General features: G+C 41.9%; 1 protein-coding gene across 1 annotated transcript in view; it reads right to left on the bottom strand.

The window, feature by feature from the left end:
* LOC121272284 (transcription factor HES-4-like) overlaps positions 1-15116 on the bottom strand; it is a 167310-nt gene extending 152194 nt beyond the window's left edge. The window contains exon 1 of the mRNA XM_041178851.1: positions 14971-15116. The gene's annotated coding sequence lies outside the window, so the exon portion shown is untranslated. The remainder of the gene's footprint in view (positions 1-14970) is intronic.
* Positions 15117-19587: the final 4471 nt, after the last annotated feature.

The following is a 19587-nucleotide window of genomic DNA, read 5'->3' as shown; positions in this document are numbered from 1 at the left end:
AGGAGAGTGTTGAATAGTTAACTCTGGCATTAACAGCATCTTGGATGAGGAATTCAGTAGCATGTGAGCTGAGGCAATATTTTGGTGGTGAAAGTAAGTGCTCTTGGTGATCGTTATGCATATCAGGAGTAGGTCATTCAGCCCCTCGAGCCTGCTCCGCCATTTAATAAGACCACAGCTGATCTGATAGTAACCAGAAATCTGCATCCCGTCCATCCCCGATAACCTTTTCACCCCCTTGCTTACCAAGAATCTATCCATCTCTGCCTTAAAAATATTCAGAGACTCTGCTTCCACCACCTTTTCAGGAAGAGAGTTCCAAAGACTCATGACCTCAAGTGAAAAAAGTTTTGCCTCATCTCTGTTTTAAATGAGCGACCCCTTATTTTTAAACAGTGTTCCCCTAGTTCTAAATTCTTCCACAAGAGGAAACACCCTCCCCACATCCACCCTGTCAAGATGCCTCAGGGTCTTAAACATTTCAATTAAGTCGCCTCTCACTCTTCTAAACTCCAGCAGATACAAGCCTAACCTGTCCAACCTTTCCTCATAAGACAACCCACCCATTCCAGGTATTAGTCTGGTAAACCTTCTCTGAACTGCTCCAACGCATTTACATCCTTCCATAAATAAGGAGACCAAACTGTAAACAGTACTCCAGATGTGGTCTAATTAGTGCCCTATACAACTGAAGCATAACCTCCCTACTTTTGTATTCAATTCCCCTCACAATAAACGATAATATTCTATTAGCTTTCCTAATTACCTGCTGTACCTGCACACTAACCTTTTGTGATTCATGCACTAGGACACCCAGATCCCTCTGCGTCTCAGAGCTCTGCAATCTCTCACCATTTAAATAATATGCTTCTCTTTTATTCTTCTTGCCAAAATCGACAATTTCACGTTTTACCACATTATACTCCATTTGACAGATCATTTAACCCATCTATGTCTTTGTGTAGCCTCCTTATGGCCTCTTCACAACTTACTTTCCTACCTATCTTTGTGTCATCAGCAATTTTGGTAACCATCTAATCATCCAAGTCATTTATATAAATTATAATCAGTTGATGTCCCAGCACTGATCCCTGTGACACACCACTCTTACATCTTGCCAACCTGAAAAATACCCATTTATGCCAACTCTGTTTCCTGTTAGCCAGCCAATCTTGTATCCATGCCAACATGTTACCCCCTATACCATGAGCTTTTATTTTCCTAAATAACTTAATAAAGTAGCACTTTATCAAATACCTTCTGGAAATCCAAGTACAGTATACCTACCAGTTCCCCTCTATCCACAGCATATGTTACTTCCTCCAAAGAACTCCAATAAGTTAGTTAAAAACGCTTTTCCTTTCACAGAACCATGTTGACTCTGCCTCATGACCTTAAGCTTATCCAAGTGTCCTGCTATAACATCTTTAACAATAGCTTCTAATATTTTCCCTATGCCAGATGTTAAGCTAACTGGCCTGTAGTTTGTTGCTTTCTGTCTCCCTCCCTTTTTGAATAACGGAGTTATATTTGCTATTTTCCAATCTGATGTTACCTACCCTGAATCTACAGAGTTTTGGAAAATTAAAACCAATGCATCAACTATCTCACTAGATACTTCTTTTAAGACCCTAGGATGAAGTCCATCAGGACCTGGGACCTTGTCAGCCCACAGCTCCAACAATTTACTCAGTACCACTTCTCTGGTGACTAATTTTCCTGACTTCCTTCCCAACTTGCATTTCCCAGTTTAAAGTTGCTTCTGGGGTGTTACTTGTATCCTCTATAGTGAAAACTGCTGCAAAATACCATTCAATTCATCTGCCATCTCTTTGAGTCTGGAGAATTGATTATGAAAAACACTTTTTCTATTGGACCAATGCTCACTTTGTTAACTTTTTTTTTTCTTTTTAAAATATTTATAAAAACTCTTACTATCTGTTTTTATATTTCTGGCTAGCTTTCGCTCATACTCTTTTTTGCCCCCTCTATTTGTCTTTTAGTCACTTGTTGCTGTTCCTTATATTTTGTCTGACTTGCCACCTGTCCTTGCACAATTATACGCCTTTTCTTTAAGTTTGATACTATCTTTAACCTTTCTACTTAACCACCGATGGTGTGTCTGTCCCTTGGATTTTTTCTTATTCGTTGGAATGTATCTATTCTGTGCATCCTGAAATATCCCCTCAAATATTAGCTACTGAATCTCTATTGACATATCCTTTAACCTAATTTGCCAATTCACTTTAGCCAGCTCAGCTTTCATGCCCTCATAATCACCCTTATTTCAGTTTAAAAACTTAGTCTCAGACCTTCTCCTCTCTCCCTCAAGCTGAATGTAAAATTCAATCATATTATGGTCGCTGCTAGCTAGGGGCAGCTTCACTAATTACTCCCATCTCATTGCACAATAATGTCATTGGCTGGATATATGTGTGTGAACTTTTGAAAAGAAAGCTTTTGCTTAAGCAAAGAGCTGGCCTATAGCAGCTAAAAAGTTACATTTTTGAAGGATACAAGCTGCTTTATGGATTCAATGAAGCTTGCAAAGACAGTGGCTAAGATAAATCCAGATTGAAACCAGGGAGAGGTCATGTGACCCAGCTCTTGGGTGTAAAATAAATCCCTGATTTGAACTAACAGTCAGATAGATTGTCACAGAGACAACATTTGCCTCTCTCTTTCTTTGATATCTCTCCCATCAAAGGTAGGCTGTTCGTGATTTGAAAACAAAGACCACCTTGTTGCTTCAATGTTCTGAAAGAGAACTTTTTTAAAGACTGATTCCAAATCAATATCTCCGTCTCCAAGTGAAAAGAGAATCAACCAGCCATGGCTGTTCGAGTGAGAAACCTGAGTATGAGCAGCTACTGGGGAAAGTGACCCTTCAGCAGGAACAAGCATCCCAGACAATCCGTGAAAAAACCTTTGTTTCTGACTTTAATTTTTACTTGGCCCAATTTTAACTCCTGATTCTTTATTGTATCATTGGGGTTGTTGGAGGTGGGGTGTGTGTCTGTGTGTGTCTGGACGTACTTGTACCTTTTAAACCTTTTGTTAATTTCTGCATCTTTGCTTGAGTGAACAATAAAACTACCTCCTTTCTTAACTTAAGTAAGGCAGCTAGATTCCTTGTACAGAGCTATTCATGGTTGTGTGTATATGTATTGAATTGGCAATAACACCTTTCTTTAAATCCAAACTCTGTTATAATCAACTCAGGAGTCGGACAGACAGGAGACAGTTCATCCCTCCTTAACCTGATCTTAACAGATATTTGGGTGCTTACGCCTGGCATTTGAACCCATAGATGAAGGAGAATAATTGGAAGCATGAACCAAATCAATCCCTGGACATAATTTAAAAATGCCAGTACAGTTTTGTTGTGTACTACAGTGATCTTGTACTAACCAAAAAGTCCACTTTTGAGGCTAGTGCATTTTTAGAACAGACTGAAATAACTCGAACAGTTTAAAGGCATTGACACTGACAAATTGAAAAGTGTGGTTAGTGGTGGGATGCAGAATTTCAGTCAAAAGCAAAGAAACAAGAAATTCAAAAACTAGTGGCCAGCAATCTTGCAATTGTTTATCTTTAGCTCTTCCAGTTCATAGATCTGGAAACAGACCAACTGGCATTAGCAAAAATACAGCTGAAACAGAAGAGGCTAGAGTTAGAATTCCAGGCTAGGGAAAGCGAGAGAGAGAAGAAATTAAAGCCAAAAGAGAGGTAGGAGAGAGAAAAGGAAATGGCATTCAAAGAGAAAAAGAGCAGCAGGAATGGAGGGAAGAAAAAGAATTTGAATTTCAATGAAAACAGTTTGAGCCAAGGGGAAAGACTCTCCTGGACCCAGGGAAGGTATCGATAGCGAGAGGCCTGCCCACAACTCAGGCCTGAATGCGGAGCAGTTTAAATTTGTCTGAGCCATACCAAAGCTTGGGAGGGAGTAGAGGCATTTTTAACCTCACTTGAGAAAATTGCGAAATGGATAAAATGGCCCACAGAAATCTGGATGCTGCTGATGCAAAACAGGCAAAGCCCACCCGGGTTTTGCCATACTTTCTGGGGAGACCTACGCAGAATGAGATGGGCACAAGGGCTATTTTCAGGGCTTATGAGTTGGTGCCTGAAGCTTTTGGACATAAATTCCAAAACCTTCAAAAGCATCCTGAGCAAGCTTACACTGAGTTTGAGAGGGTCAGGCAACTTGCCTTTGACAGCTGGATGCAGGCACTTAAATTAGAGACCGCCTACAAAAGCCTCAATAATTTTAAAAACTTGCTCCCTAAGGACATACATGGGGAGCCAAATGGTTTCAAAAGCTAGACAGGCAGCTGAGGTGGCTGATCATTGAACTTGTCCACAAGCCCTTACCCCTAGGGAAACCCTTCCACAAGCCCAAGAAGGACAGAAAGAGGGTGAAAGGGAGCCAGGGATGAGAAGGGAAAGCTGGGAATGGAAGGTGGTCCCTCCTCAGACAATAAATGAAGGTGCTGAGAGTAGGAGTGAAGCCCAGAAGCCTGTAACAAGATAGGACACCTTTACGCTGATGCTGTAAGTTATGGGGAAAATCCATAGTGTTTGTTGGGGTACATCAGGTCAGTGCAGAAGGGGCTCTGACTAAGAGCACAGCAGAAAAGCTCTGGCTGCCGCAGTAAGTCCTGGTGAAAAATGCCGATATGGGTATGGGTGAGGTGAACAAGGTCCCTGAGAGTTACTGGGATTTCTTGCCTAAAGGAAAAGTGACTCCCTACCCCTGAAGTGAGGCAGTTAAACAGAGTCATTTAGGGATACAGGGGCCACTGAGGAAAGGCATGACCGTTCCACCAGGGGAGTGGAATTAACGAACGGAGTCAGGGGAGAGTATATACCCGAACCTTCGTCTGGCTGCACCTGGTGTGTAAGGTAAGTCCCGCCTGTCACTGGGGATGGTCCATCAGTAGACGGCCAAAGTGAAGGTAGTGGCCTCTCTAGTCGTCTGAGACACTAAATGAGGTCAAGGAGACAGAACAGTTACAGAAAAAGGCTCCTGGTATTTTTGCTGCCAGTCAATAGCTGAATTTGCCCGTAAGTTGGCAGCACAGGTGGATGACTCCGCCATCTGGATATCCAAAACTTAAAAATGTTGTTTCTGGGAGATTTGGCTGACCTGAAGGAAGTGAAGGCAGGTCTTCCCAGGCTGAGGTCATCTGGGAATTTTAAAAACGAACAAACATTATGAAGTGAGGCTGAAGCAGAGTGTGCTCTGGAACGCTGCTATTTAAAATTAAAAACTGTGCTGATGAGAAAGTGGCCTCCCCGTCTCAGACCTGTGGATGAGGAGTGGACACTGGTCCACCAGGTAGTGGTGTGACCCAGGTATCATGGGGAAATATAGTCCACAAAATCCCCTTGGCTGGGCACATGGTTATCTGGAAGACCCAAGCTGGCATAGTTGGCATTTTTACTGGGCAAGCAGCCACAAGGGCATGGCGCAATTCTGTAAAACATGGCACATGTGCCAAATTGTGGGGAAGCCCCAACCTGTGATGAAACCGGCAGCCCAGATTCTCGTGCCAGCTTCTGGGGAACTGGTCAGCAGGCTGTTGGCAGATTACATGGGGCCTGCTGAAAATGAAAGGTGGCACCCGTACATCTTTCTGCTTATAGACGTGGCTACCCGGTTCCCAGAAGCCATCCCGAAGAACCATTTCTGCCCAGGTAGTGGTATATCTTCATCCGATACAGATTACCTGCTGACATGCAGTTGGATCAGGGGAACAATCTTATTTCCAAAGTTTTCCAGAAAGTCATGAGTAATTTGGGTATAACCCAGCTAAAATCCTTCACCTGCTACCCACAGTCACAAGGGGCTTTAGAACAATCCTGTCAAACCCTCAAGACGATGATCAGGGTATAACCTCATGACTGGGACAAAGGACTGGGATTTCCCCTGTTTGTCACCTGGGACTCACTCAGTGAGTCCACTGGCTTTTAGTCTCTTTGTTCATGCCTGTAAACTAATTCAAAGAGTTCCTTTTGAAATGAATCAAGGAAATATTCTTTGAGCAAAGATTACATATCTGGGTTCTGGCAGTGGCTCACAAGAGCCTGTATTGTGGCCCAGGAACACCTTCAAACTTCACAGACGGTCATGAAAAGACCAGCAGACAATGCTGAGACCTGAACAATTCAGCCAGGGGACCATGTTTTAGTGTCACTACCCTTAGCCTGGCTCAGTGGCCCTAGAGTAGCAAAGGGTATTGGTGAGGTGAATTATTTACTCCAGACCACAGGGAAAAGAGCAGGCTGCATCACATTATGCTGCAACTGTACCAGAGCCAGGAGGAGGATAAACAAGCACACGTCCATCAGGCAGTAAGGAGAGTGGAGGACGAAAGGGATAATGTGGATGGGGCAGATGGAGGCCTGGACAATTCCCAAATTGAGCCCCTTACTGCCTAGTTACCTAACACCAAACTCTTAGGGAGATTAGACGTGGTGCTCTCCCAATTACACACAGACCAGAGAGGAGACCTGACAAGACTGCTCACAGCGTTTGAAAGGAGTCTATAGGTACAAACCAGGGTGCATAACGCTCGCCATGCACAACATAAATGTAGGAGAGAGCTCCCCCACATAACAGCATTCCTATTACCTATGCCTTGAGAAACTGGCTCAGCTGAAAGCAGAAATATCCAATACATGTTGGAAAACAACCTGATTGACCCTAGTCAAAGTAGCTGGAGTTTCCTATTCATGCGGATGCCTCAGCCCGATAGTTCAACAAGGCTCTGCATTGACAACAGAAAGGTTAGTGCAGTGGCCAGGGTAGACTCCTACCCTATTCCTCACCTGGAGGACAGTATCGACAGGGTCGGAAGTGCCATGTTTATAACCCAAGTCAATCTGCTACAGGGATACTGGCAGGTCCCCTTCGTACGCTGGCTGGGCTAAGGAGATCAGCTTGGGTTTGCCTTTTCCAATGCTGAGTTTTGCCATCCAGCCTGAGAAATGCTCCTGCCACCTTGCAGAGAATAATGAGGCTGGTTACGGCTGGGCTCCCCAGCTGTGTAGTGGATCTTGATGACCTACTCATACACAGTGACACTTGGAACAGCTGGAAGCCCTTTTTGAAGATTACAGCTAGCTGGTTTAGTGATAAATCTTGCAAAGAGTGAGCTTGCAATGGGTAACCTACCAAGTGGGTCGGACAGTTGTTGCTAAGAACAGCAAAAGTGCAGGACTCCCCCCCCCCCACTCCCCCCCCCCCCCCCCCCCCCCCCAACACCCACACCACCGCCTCCCCTGCCCAACCCACACCCCCCACCCCCCAACCCCACCCCCCCACACCCCACCCCATCTCCAAGACTAAATGGAAAAGCATGTGGGTTTTAGGGATGTGTGGCTTCTACTTACTGCAAGTTCATCCTAAACTTCAGCTTGATAACCACCCCATTGACAGACTTGTTACACAAGAAGAAAAAACAAGGGAAGTGTGGTCAGAGGAGTGCCAAGCAGCTTTTGAGAGAGTGAAAGTGATCTGAATAAATGAACAGGTGCTAGCTGCCCCAAACTTCAATAAGCCCATTGAGTCCATGGCAGCCATTAATGTTAATGACCTGGGGGTAGGTTCTGTCCTGTGCTAGGATGACCAGTTGGGCACAGAGAGGCCACTGGGGTACTTTTCCAAAAAGTTAAATTGATACCAAAAGAAAGACTCCATTGTGGAGATGAAAACCCTGAAACTATTACAGGCTCTCAAACTCTTTAGAGTATATGTCCACCATGGCTACAAGAGCAGGTCAGAGGCTGGGAATCCTGCATTGAGTAACTCACCTCCTGACTCCCCAAAGCCTGTCCACCATCTACAAGGCACAAGTCAGGAGTGTGATGGAATACTCCCCACTTGCCTGGATGAGTGCAGCTCCAACTTTGTCCTGGACACCGTCCAGGACAAAGCAGCTCACTTGATTGGCACCACACCTCCAAACATTCACTCCCTTCATCACACATCATGAACAGTAGCAGCAGTGTGTACCATTAACCAGGTACAATGCAGGAACTCACCAAGCCTCCTTAGACTGCACTTTCCAAACCCACAGCCATTATCATCTAGGACAAGGGCAGCAGACACATGGGGAACACCACCACCTGCAAGTTCCCCTCCAAATCACTCACCATCCTGACTTGGAAATATATCGGCCGTTCCTTCACTGTCACTGGGTCAAAATCCTGGAACTCCCTCCCTAACAGCACCGTGGGTGTACCTACACCACATGGACTGCAGCGGTTCAAGAAGGCAGCTCACCCCCACCTTCTCAAGCGCAATTCAGGATGGGAAATAAGTGCTGACCCAGCCAGCAAAGTCCACATCCCATGAACAAATTAAAGAAAAGGATACAGGGAGAGCTTAAGTGTATATAGTCAACAACCCACGAACCTTTGTGGGAAAATTCCAAACCCAGACTGCTGGGCTATTTCAGTGAAGTTTGTTTTTACAGTCCTATCATTTAAAGATCGCCCACATTGCAGGGAGAGCTGAGGCTTTGTCCAGAATTTAACTCCGGTTAGAATTACCTGGTACCAGGATTGTAAAATAGCACAGCTGTATCAGTTGGATTTAAAGAGTGAATGGGTGTTCAGGTGTTTCTTATGGTTTTATCATTTTTTTGACACCTTGTAATGAAAATTGTCTACAAGTCACGTTTCATTCCCCGTGAGGTAGGTGTGTTTAGTAGAATATTACTTTATAATTTAATCGGCTGGACACGTATGGAACTTTTTGAAAAGCAGACTTTGCTAAGCCTAGAACCATTGGCTTACAGCAGCTAACCTGTTGCATTTGGGAAGGACACCCAGCTGCTTTTGGAGACACAGAATCTACAAATCTCAGATGGTGGCTAAAATAAGCCTGGATTGAAACCAGAGAGGTCACGTGACCCTGTTCTTGGGAGTAAAAATATACTAACAGTTGGAGAGACTGCCACAGGAGCCTTACCACCTTTCTTTCTCTGAAACTGAGCTGTTTCTATGTTCCTATGTCCTATGCTTTTGATTGGAAAACCCAGAAGCCCTCATTGCTGCAAACCAAGAGTTCTGAAGGAAGATTCCAAATCAACACCACTGTTTCCAAGAGAGAACAGAATCAGCCAGCTCCAGTGAGAAACTGGAGTACTAGCAGCTACTGTGGAAATGACCCTTCAGCTGTAAACAAACATTCGGACAAGCTGTGAATACATTTTTTTGATTTAAAACTTGGCCGAGTAAAAATTAAAATCTGATATTCTGCAGAGTTTCATTTACTTTTTCCATGCCTGGGAGAGGTTTGTGGGGTTTTTTTACATTAGTGGGTAGTTGGACATATTTATACATTTTTACACCTTTTGCATCTTAGCCTGAGTGAATTTTAGCAATGTAACTACCTCTTCACTTGTTCACTTAAGGAACCTGGTGGGCTTGTTATTTACGCCAAGCTATACACGGTTAAGTATATATTATTGACTTGGCAATATCGTTTTTTTTCAATTTAAACTCTTGTTGTAACCAACTCAGGAGTGGGACAAAGAGAGGAATCGTTTTCTCCCTCCTAATCTGGTCATAAATGATGGAGAGAATATGGGGTCTCAAGCTCGTTTTGCAGTCAAAAAGGACGATGTTGTAATAGTTTGTTCAGTGTCAGACAGTTGCCAGGGAGAGAGGGTTGCACTCAGAGATTGGGGAAAGCTGATTGTGCTTGGGATTTAAGACAATAGTTTTGGTCTTCCCAATAATTAATTTAAGGGAATTTCTGCTCACCCAAGGCTGGATATCTGATCAGCAACATGACATCACGGATGGTGGAGGACTAGTAGAGAGGTGATGATGGTTAAGTAGAGCTGGATTTTTGTCAGCATTTACCTGGAACCTGCTGTTGTGTTTTTGATAATGTTGCCATGTGGCAACATGTAAATTAAACAATAGGAGGAAGCCAAGGATGGGGGCTTCAGAGGCAATGCTACAAACATACCAATTAGGAGCAGCAGTAGGCCAATTGGCCTCTCAAGCCTGCTCGGCCATTCAATAAGATCATGGCTGATCTGATTGTAACCTTAACCCCACATTCCTACCTATTCCCGATAACCTTTCACCCCCTTGTTAATCAAGAATCTACCCAGCTCTGCCTTAAAAATATTCAAAGATTCTGCTTCCAAAGCCTTTTGAGGAAGAGAGTTCCAAAGATTTATGACCCTCAGAGAAAAAAAAACTCTCCTCATTTCTGTCTTAAATGAGCAACCCCTTATTTTTAAACAGTGACCCCTAGTTCTAGATTCTCCTACAAGAGGAAACATCCTCTTCACATCCACCCTGTCAAGACCCCTCAGGATCTTAAATGTTTCAATCAAGTCGCCTCTCACTCTTCTCAACTCCAATGGATGTGAGCCTAACCTGTCCAATCTTTACTGATAAGACAACCCATCCATTCCTGCTATTAATCTGGTAAACCTTCCCTGGACACTGAATGGTGTGGAAATGGAAGGAGAAGTTGTTACAAATGATTCTCTGGCTGTGATTGAATGGAACCAGGCAGGTACAGTCCTGTCCAGTTGGACAATGGAGGAGGATCATTGAAGGAGGATAGTATGGTCAGCCATGTTAAAGGCTGCAGACAGGTTGAGAAGGATGAAAAGGATAGTTTTACTATGGTCACTGTTTTAAAAGTGAGATAACATGACTTATACGATGGGCAGTGATTATACTCGGTAGCATGACAAATGTTATTATAATTACTTGATACTTAAACAGTTGTTATTTTTGCAGAATCAGTGGTTAACCACAGGCCGTGGGAAGGTGCCACTACATGGCCGAGCGCAGTCACTGCACGGGAAGCATTTCAACCCATCAGCAACTGGTGCCTCTGGAAAATCGAGCACTGATCGCAAGTCTTCAATATAAACCAAACCAAGGGGAAACAAAGGGCAGTTAAAGTGAGCTAATAAGTAGAGGTTCCATTTCTTATTAAATTCATTTTAATTAATATCTCATTATAGTCAAAAATTCTTTATTTTTCTGTGATTCTGATTTCTGCCCCAGTTGTAACTGCTGAAAGAACTGAATGGGATTATCACTGAGATGCTAATGCTTATATATCCTAACCCGTGACTGTTAATTTTATGGCTCAATATATGCCGTTTTTGTCAGTTTCTTTCTCAGCATCACTATAGGATGGTTCAGTTTCAGTTTAATAGAGACAGACAGGACCCGTGACACTTGACGAATGGGAATTCTGCAAGTTTCAAACCTATTCCACCCTTGCTGAGCAGAATGGGTTAGATCAGTCTGAGTTACTATTAAACTTTTTCACATTCCTTGATCTGTATTATTTCTCTGCAAACAAAGTGAGTAGCTCATCCATTGGACTGTGATGTGCATTAAAACAAATGAATTGATAAAACCAATAGAAATAAGTGAATGTGATTTGGTAGCCATTAAAGAAACATGGTTACAAAATGACCATGGCTGGATCTTGAATATTCATGGATATTTGACATTTTGGAATGAGAGTAAGAAAGGAAAAGTTGGTGGATGGCTCTGTTAATCAAGGATGAGATCCATACACTAGTGATAAATGATCTTGGTGGTTCAGAATGTAGAATCAGTTTGAGTGGAGATAAGAAATAATAAATGAAAAGTCACTGGTGGAAGTGGTTTATAGGCCCTCTGACAGTAGCTAGACTGGGCATAAATCAAGAAATAATGGGGGCTTGTAAGAATAATACTGCAATAATTGTGGGTGATTTTATCTTATAGATTGGATGCATCAAATTGGTAAAATTAGCCTGGAGGATGAATTCATATAGTATATTTGAGACAGTTTCTTAGAACAATACATTCTGGAACCAACCAGGGAACAGGCTGTTATAGACCTAATAATTTGTAATGAGAAAGGATTAATAAATGATCTCCTGGTAAATGATCCTTTAGGTAAGAGTGATCATATTATGATAGAATTTCATACTCAGTATGAGGATGAGAAATGTGGGTTTGAAACTAGTATCTTACACTGAAATAAATGCAGTTACAAGGGTAATAATGTTGTGTTGTTATAATGATATAATGGCACCAACCACTCATAACAGATTGGGTAAACACGTTGTGGGTTCATTTATTAAAACTAGACACACAAGAACAGATATACATAGACAGAGAGCCTGAAGCCATCAACAGCAGAGATGTGCGCGCGCACTTTGCTCAAAGGGAAAAGTGAAGCTAAGACTGGATCGCCTGTCACTCTTCCTTTCTCGTGATTTCATGATGTTATCCCTTAAAAAGCGTATTGCAACAAATAAGACTGAGCTAGCTAAAGTGGACTAGGAAAATATGTTAAAAGGCATAAGATTCTCAAGGAGCTTGACAAGATAGATGCTGAGAGGGTGTTTCTTCTCATGGGGAAACCTAGAATTAGGGCTCATAGTTTAAAAGTAAGAGGCCTCCCATTTAAGATGGACATGCAGTGAAATTTCTTCTCTAAGAGTCTTTGGAATTCACTACCACAGAGAGAGCACCAGAGGCTGGGTCACTGAATACACTCAAGACTGAGTTGGACAGATTTTGATGGACAGGGGAATTGACAGTTATGGGGGGGGGGGCAGGGAGGGAAGTGGAGTTAAGGCCACAGTCACATCAGCCTTGATCTTACTGAATAGTGGAACAAGTTTGTCGATCCATTTATCAACCATGTCAGACTGAGCACAAGCTCGATAGGCTGAATGGCCTGCTCCCATGCTGGAACATTCTGTAGACCATGGTAGCAGAGGACCTTAAAACACAAACTATCAAGTGCTACTTTCTCAAGTGTAGGATCTTTCAAACATAGAATCAATGAATCACAAACATCATGAGCTGATGTCAAGAATCTTTGCTGTAAAATTGTAGAATCCATACTCTTAGTTTTCACTTTTCCCCAGCATCTTTTTTCTTTCATGGGAATGGGTGTCACTGGCAGCAAAGTCAGCATTTGTTGCCCATCCCTAGTTGTCCGTAAACTGAGTGTCTCGCTCGGCCATTTCCGGGGGCAGTTCAGAGTCAGCCCCATTGCTGTGGGTCTGGAGTCACATGTAGGGCCAGACCAGGTAAGGACAGCAGATTTCCTTCCCTAAAGGGCATTAGTGACCCAGACGGGTTTTTACAACAATCGTTTCATGGTCACTATTACCAAGACTATCTTTTAATTCCAGATGTTTTTATTAATTGAATTTAAATACTACCAGCTGCCATTGTGGGATTTGAACCTATGTCCCCAGAACATTATCGTAGGCCTCCAAATTACTAGTGCATTGAAATTACCACAGCACCATCAATTCGCCCTAACCTATAGGGCCGGATAATAAATCTGAAATTACAACAGCTGGGAAAATGTGAAATTGTTCACTTTGGCAGGTAGAATAAGAGCGCAGAGTAACTTAAACAGAGAACAGCTGCAGAATTCTGAAGTGCAGAGGGATCTAGGTGTTCTTGTGCATGAGTCACAAAAGGTTATTATGCAGGTCCGGCATGTAATCAAGAAGGTTAATGGAATGCTATCCATTATTACAAGAGGACTTGAACATAAAAGTAACAAAGTTATGCTTTAGTTATATAGGGTATTGGTGAGACCACACCTCGAATACTGTGCACAGGTTTGGCCTCCTTATTTAAGGAAGGATATAAATGTACTGGAGGCGGTTCAGAGGAGATTTACTAGATTGATACCTGGAATGAGCAGGTTGTCTTATGATGAAAGGTTGGACAGTCTGGGCTTGTTTCCACTGGAGTTTAGAGGAGTGAGGGGTGATTTGATTGAAGTATACAAGATCCTGAACGGCCTTGACAAGGTGAACGTGGGAAGGATGTTTTCTTTTGTGGGTGAGTCCAGAACTAGGGGGCACTGTTTTAAAATTAAGGGTCACTATTAGGACAGAGATGAGGAGGGACTTTTTTGAGGGTTGTACGACTTTGGAACTCTGTCTCGGAAGATGGTGGAGGTGGGGTCATCGAATATTTTTCAGACAGAGGTAGGTTCTTATTAGGCAAAAGAATCAAGGATTATCTGAGATACATGGGAAGGTGGAATTTGAAACACAAACAGATCAGCCATGATCTTACTGAATGGTGGTGCAGGGGGCTGAATGGCTTACTCCTGCTCCTATTTCATATGTACATATATGTTCAAACATTAGGGGACGTGGATTGAATCTTAAGAAGGAAAGCAGTCAGCCAATTTAGATTTGGTTATGATACCCAGTAGGTGGTGAATGTGTTAGACAGTTACCCGGAAGTGGGGGAGGTGGAAAAACATAATCAGATATTTAAGGAAGTATGTAATTAAGTGAAATGAGTTTGAGATGGTCAGATTGTGAAATCTTTTCCAGTTCTGTATTTTCCTATTTCCAAATGGAAATACTCTCCTCCTCTACATTCTCTCAGGCCTCCTAATATTAGCAGCTAATTTTTCAATTAGAAACTGAAATATATGGTCCAGCCATGGAGTAAAGCTGGTTTTTACTGACACAATCTTCTAAAACTGTCTCTCTTCCATTTAACAGATAAAAATGCAACATAAAAAAATTCAGACCCCACACTGCCCTGCTCCCTGAAAAGAACACTTAAAACCTGAAGCAAGTTATCCAGCTATAGTAAACAATCCAGAATGCAGTTGTGTGTTTCACCAGTGAGACTGTTGTCATATAGCCCCTAGTCTAACAGTTTAAAAATACATCAGCAGAGCAAACAAGATGTTTTTATTGAGCACCTTTAATCTAGTAAAATGTCCCGAGGCATTTTAACAGAGCTCATCTATTCCAGGAATTTTCTCCATCAATTTTATCCTCCAGGGTAGTTTGGACCAGCTTATGCCTGGTCTCGCTTCAAGTCAAGCTACAGATGCCAGATTTTATTTTCCCAGATTTATCTTTCCTGCTCAAATTAAATTGACAATACTGAAATCCTGAATTATTTGTTGCACAACCTTACCCTTGAATCATTATCAGATGCAGAAGAATCATGAACCAATTTCCAGAAAGTAACCAACTCTTGTGAGACAAACATGTTTTGACTGTTAGTTGAGAATGAATCTGTGTCAGGCTGGGGGGTCATGGTCGAGTTTGTTTCACAGGAGGTGGAAAGTACTTAGTTGATCCTGTGAAGAGAAATAATACATCAATGCTATAGTTGTAGTTTCAGCTCTGTGGACCAAAGCAAAATACTGGGGAGTACAAGAATCTGGAGCAAGTTTGGCCATCTTTACAGTCCAAAACCAGGAAAGAATGATGTAGCCCACTGAAATGACATTGAAGCCTGGGCCATAATGTGACTTATTATCTCTTTGTTCTGCTCACTTGAGATCCTTGAGTCAAAAAATCTCGTTCTTCTTTCATTTCTCCTTTCCTCTGTTGCTCTTGCCCACTTTTTCTCCCTCATTCTGTCTCTTTTCTCCTATCCCTCTTTTCTCCATCATACTCTAACCTTTCTTCTCCCTCTTTTCTATTCATAGTCACTCGCATTTGGAACCCCTCAGCTTAACCAAGGTACAGCAAATTTATTTGATTATTACAATTAATTCAAAATATATCGGAATGGAGTCAATGGTGATTAATCGTAGCTGATTGTGAGTGTCTCACATAAGTGATCAGGATTGAATATATAGGTAGGTTCATCAATCACAGAAAGGGTCACACATGGCATTGAGATTCTTGTTAACCAGCCCTGTCCCAACTGATCAGTTCAGGTTTAGATAAAACTGAATAATCCACGAGATCCCTCCAGCCTGTTATTTATTGTGCATAAAATGGATTTGAGGAGCCTGCCCGTACCCAAGTTCCCATTATTTTACAAGCTACCACAATCCCTGATTATTCATCACTGGACTTTGGCCAAGAGCAGTCATGATTCAGTCCTTGTGCATAGAGGTTTCGATTCTTTCTAGCATTTCTGCACATTAATCCAGAGAGCGACAGACAGGGCCGTTGATATACAATCATTGGGGAGGACTAAAAGAAGAGGTCCTAGAAAAAATTAACTGTGGTTCTAACAAAAGATGAGGGAGTCCTGATAGAGATCTGAATCATTTTAATGGATGCAGAATATTTGAAATTAAGAAAATTATTCCATTAGATACAGCTATTAAAAGAAAATAGGCAGATTATTTTTGAAGTAAGAATCACAAACTCATACAGCACAAAGGGGACCATTCTGCTCTTCATGCTTATGCTAACTCTTCATCAATTTGCTATCAAATTTGTCTCATTCCCCCGGCTCTTTCCCTATAGCCCTGCAAACTTCTCCTTTTCAAATATTTATCAATTTCCTTTTGAAAATTAGAATTGAATCTGCTTCCAACCCCCAATCCTTTTAGTCAGTGCATTAAAATCACAACAACTTGCTCTGTTTATAATAAAGTTTCCTCTGGTTCTTTTTCCAATTATCATGTGTACATTAGTTACCGGCCCTTCTGCCAGTGGAAACAGTTTCTCAGAAAATTACAATAAAAACCCTCATGATTTTGAATACCTCTATGAAATCTCCCCAAAACCACCTCTGTTCTAAGGAGAACAATTTTAGCTTCTCCAGTTGCTCCACATAACAGAAGTCCCTCATTTCTGGTACCATTCTAGTAAATCTCCTCTGTACCTTCTGCAAGGCATTGTCAACTACCTAACTTTGTTCAAATTCAAACCGAGCAGCACAGCTGGAGGAATGAACCAGCCGATGACTGTTCCCTCCTAAAAATTACACTGAAAACCCATTTTAAGATTGTCAGTTGGGCTTGCAGTAAGGCTCACTTACGCATACTGGAAGCGATATATATTCACACACACAGCCCTGTCCTATACAGACAGAAGGAACTTGTCCACACACTGTGCCATTTTCAACTAAACAAGAGCTTAGGGAACAGTCATTCCCTGGTTCATCCCCCAGGGCAATGCCTTGACCAATCAGAGTTGATCTGCCCAGTTTGAATTTAAACAAAGCTGGGCAGTTAACTGTTCCATGCTGCGTTCTCCATGGCAATGCCTCCACCAATCAGCACTCTTTTCTCAGGCAGTATAAATTGTTGTTCCTCCGTTACTGTTGGTATTTTTTTTGTGAGCTATCCTGATGAGTACTAGACAAGAAGCTTTGATAGCATGTCTCTTTTTTCAGCAATACTCAAGTTCTGTACTACCGAATGATGATTTATACAACTAAGGGGGTTGACAGGTTGGTGCAACAGATCATGGTAGGTTTAAAAAAAATGACTGGATGAGTTCCTATTAGGAAATGGAATACTGGGTTGTTAATTCCCAAATCACGATAAGGAAATCAATAGGTAGTTTGGAACAAAGGCATTCCTTGAATATCACTGTATCAAACTTCTGGAACTCACTCCATAACAGCACTGTAATCTTCACCATAAAGACTGCCACACTTCAAGGAGGCTCACCACACCCCTCTGGAGGGTAACTGGGGATGGGCAATACCTGTTGACTTTGCTAGTGATGCCTAGATCACAGGAATTAATTAAAAGTGGCAAAGATCTTCTGATCTGATCTAGCAAGTTTCTTCTGCAGTCTCATACAAACCTTTATAATTCCTTGAAGTGTCGCCTGTGGCTCAGTTGCTAGCACTCTATCAGCACTCTATCTTCTGAATCAGAAGGTTATAAGTTCAGCTCTACAACTTGTGCAAAAAAATCAAGGCTAATACTCCATTGTGGAACCATCGAACTGCCTGGACACTGAGGTGAACTTAAAAGGTCCCAACGAGCAAAGGAGTTTGAGTGCAGATTGTGAGGTCAACCAACACTCCCACATTCACTTTTAGTAGGTGTGACTGGGTATTAATCAGAAATGGGAACCGTGGCCAATATTCACTTCCTGGAGCAGAAAAGTGAAAGATTTTCATCTAGAATTACACAAGTTTTGCAATGAAATGCAATGAAATTGTTATGGGCTATGGGTGACAAATTCTCTCAGGTTTCTGTCCATTTTGATAATGTATCTTTTGCCATCACTTTAAGCTACAATAGGATAATACTATAACACCCTAGGGCAGACATTACATGAATAGGAACAAAGGAAATAGAAGCAGGAGGAGGCCATTCAGGCTGCTGAACCTACTCCATCATTCAAAGAGATTATGGTTGATCATCTATCTCTATTTTTTCCCACTATCCCGTGATGTCATTAGCATCCAGAAATTCATCGATTTCTGTTTTGAACATGCTCAATGATTGAGCTTCCACAGCCCTCTGGGGTTGAGAATTCCAAAGATTCACCACCCTCTGGACAAATTCCTCCTAATCTCAGTCTTAAATGGCCTCCCACTTATTCTAAGGCTGTATCCCATGGTTCTAGATTCAGCAGCTGGGGACACATCTACCTGCATCTATCCCATCATGCCCTGTAAGAATTTTGTCTTTCAATGAGATCACCTCTCATTCTTCAAAACTCTTAGAGAATACAGGCCCACTTTCCTCGATCTCTCCTCATAAGACAATCTCGATATCCCAGGGTGAACCTCCCTTGCACTCCCCCTGTGGCAAGTATATCCTTCCTTAGATAGGGAGACCAAAACTGAACTCAATGCTCCAGATGCAGCCTCACCAAGACTCTACAACTGCAGCAAGGCATCTTTACTCCCGTATCAAACCCCCTTGTGAAGAAGGCCAATATACCATTTGCCTTCCTAACTGCTTGCTGCACCTGCATGCTAGCTTTTAGTGACTCATGAACAAATACACACAGGTCCTTTAGGATATCAACACTTCCCAACCTCTCACCATTTAAGAAATACTCTGCCTTTATGATTTTTTCCAATTATTATGCCACAGCCGATGGTAAGGGCTGAGTTGTTCAAATCCCAGAGGGAAACTCGAAACAAGTGTCATAATCCATTTTTGTAATTTGTATGTTTCGAGATGCAGGCTTTGAAAACAGTTGTAAGCAGACCACAGAGTCACAAGAGGTTGTTTTTAAAACTAAATGAAACATTTATTAATACAAGAAAAATTATAAGCACATACATATGTCTACAAAATTACTACTATAATAACTACAAAAATCCCCTAATCTGTCAGTTACGCCCCATTTAAGGCAACAGTAAAACTCATAGATTTATTCATAGATTTAAAAAGACCCCAGGCAAAGCACATTTGACGTTATGAATTCAAAATGAGGTTCCTTTGCAGACACAGTTGCAGTACACCTGCTTAGATCTTAAATGCCTCTGCCTTACACACACACACAAACTCCTTTCTGTTAATACCCAGCTTTTCCTTTGAATGTAAATTTCCTGTTGTTTAATAGGTTTTTAAAATCACAAATTCTTACATTTTCATCCCACTAATTTTATTAGTAATATAAACACATTGCTTGGCATCTACCAGCTCGGTGCAAGATTTTATTCCACCCTTAAATGTTTATACAATAAATGCAAATGTACATTTGACCTTTTTAACTTCATTACTGTTTACCTACTTAACATCTCAAAACTAGCATACATCAAAGCACCCAGACTAGCTGGCTTTAATCCAATTAAGACACACACACAGACACCACTAAACTCTATTTTTAAGAAATAATTCCCAATAACATTATAGACAGTAATCTC

This window comes from Carcharodon carcharias, chromosome 33 (assembly GCF_017639515.1).
Source record: "Carcharodon carcharias isolate sCarCar2 chromosome 33, sCarCar2.pri, whole genome shotgun sequence".
In the NCBI taxonomy this organism is placed as follows: Eukaryota; Metazoa; Chordata; class Chondrichthyes; order Lamniformes; family Lamnidae; genus Carcharodon; species Carcharodon carcharias.
This window is presented reverse-complemented; position numbering and strand designations above follow the sequence as displayed.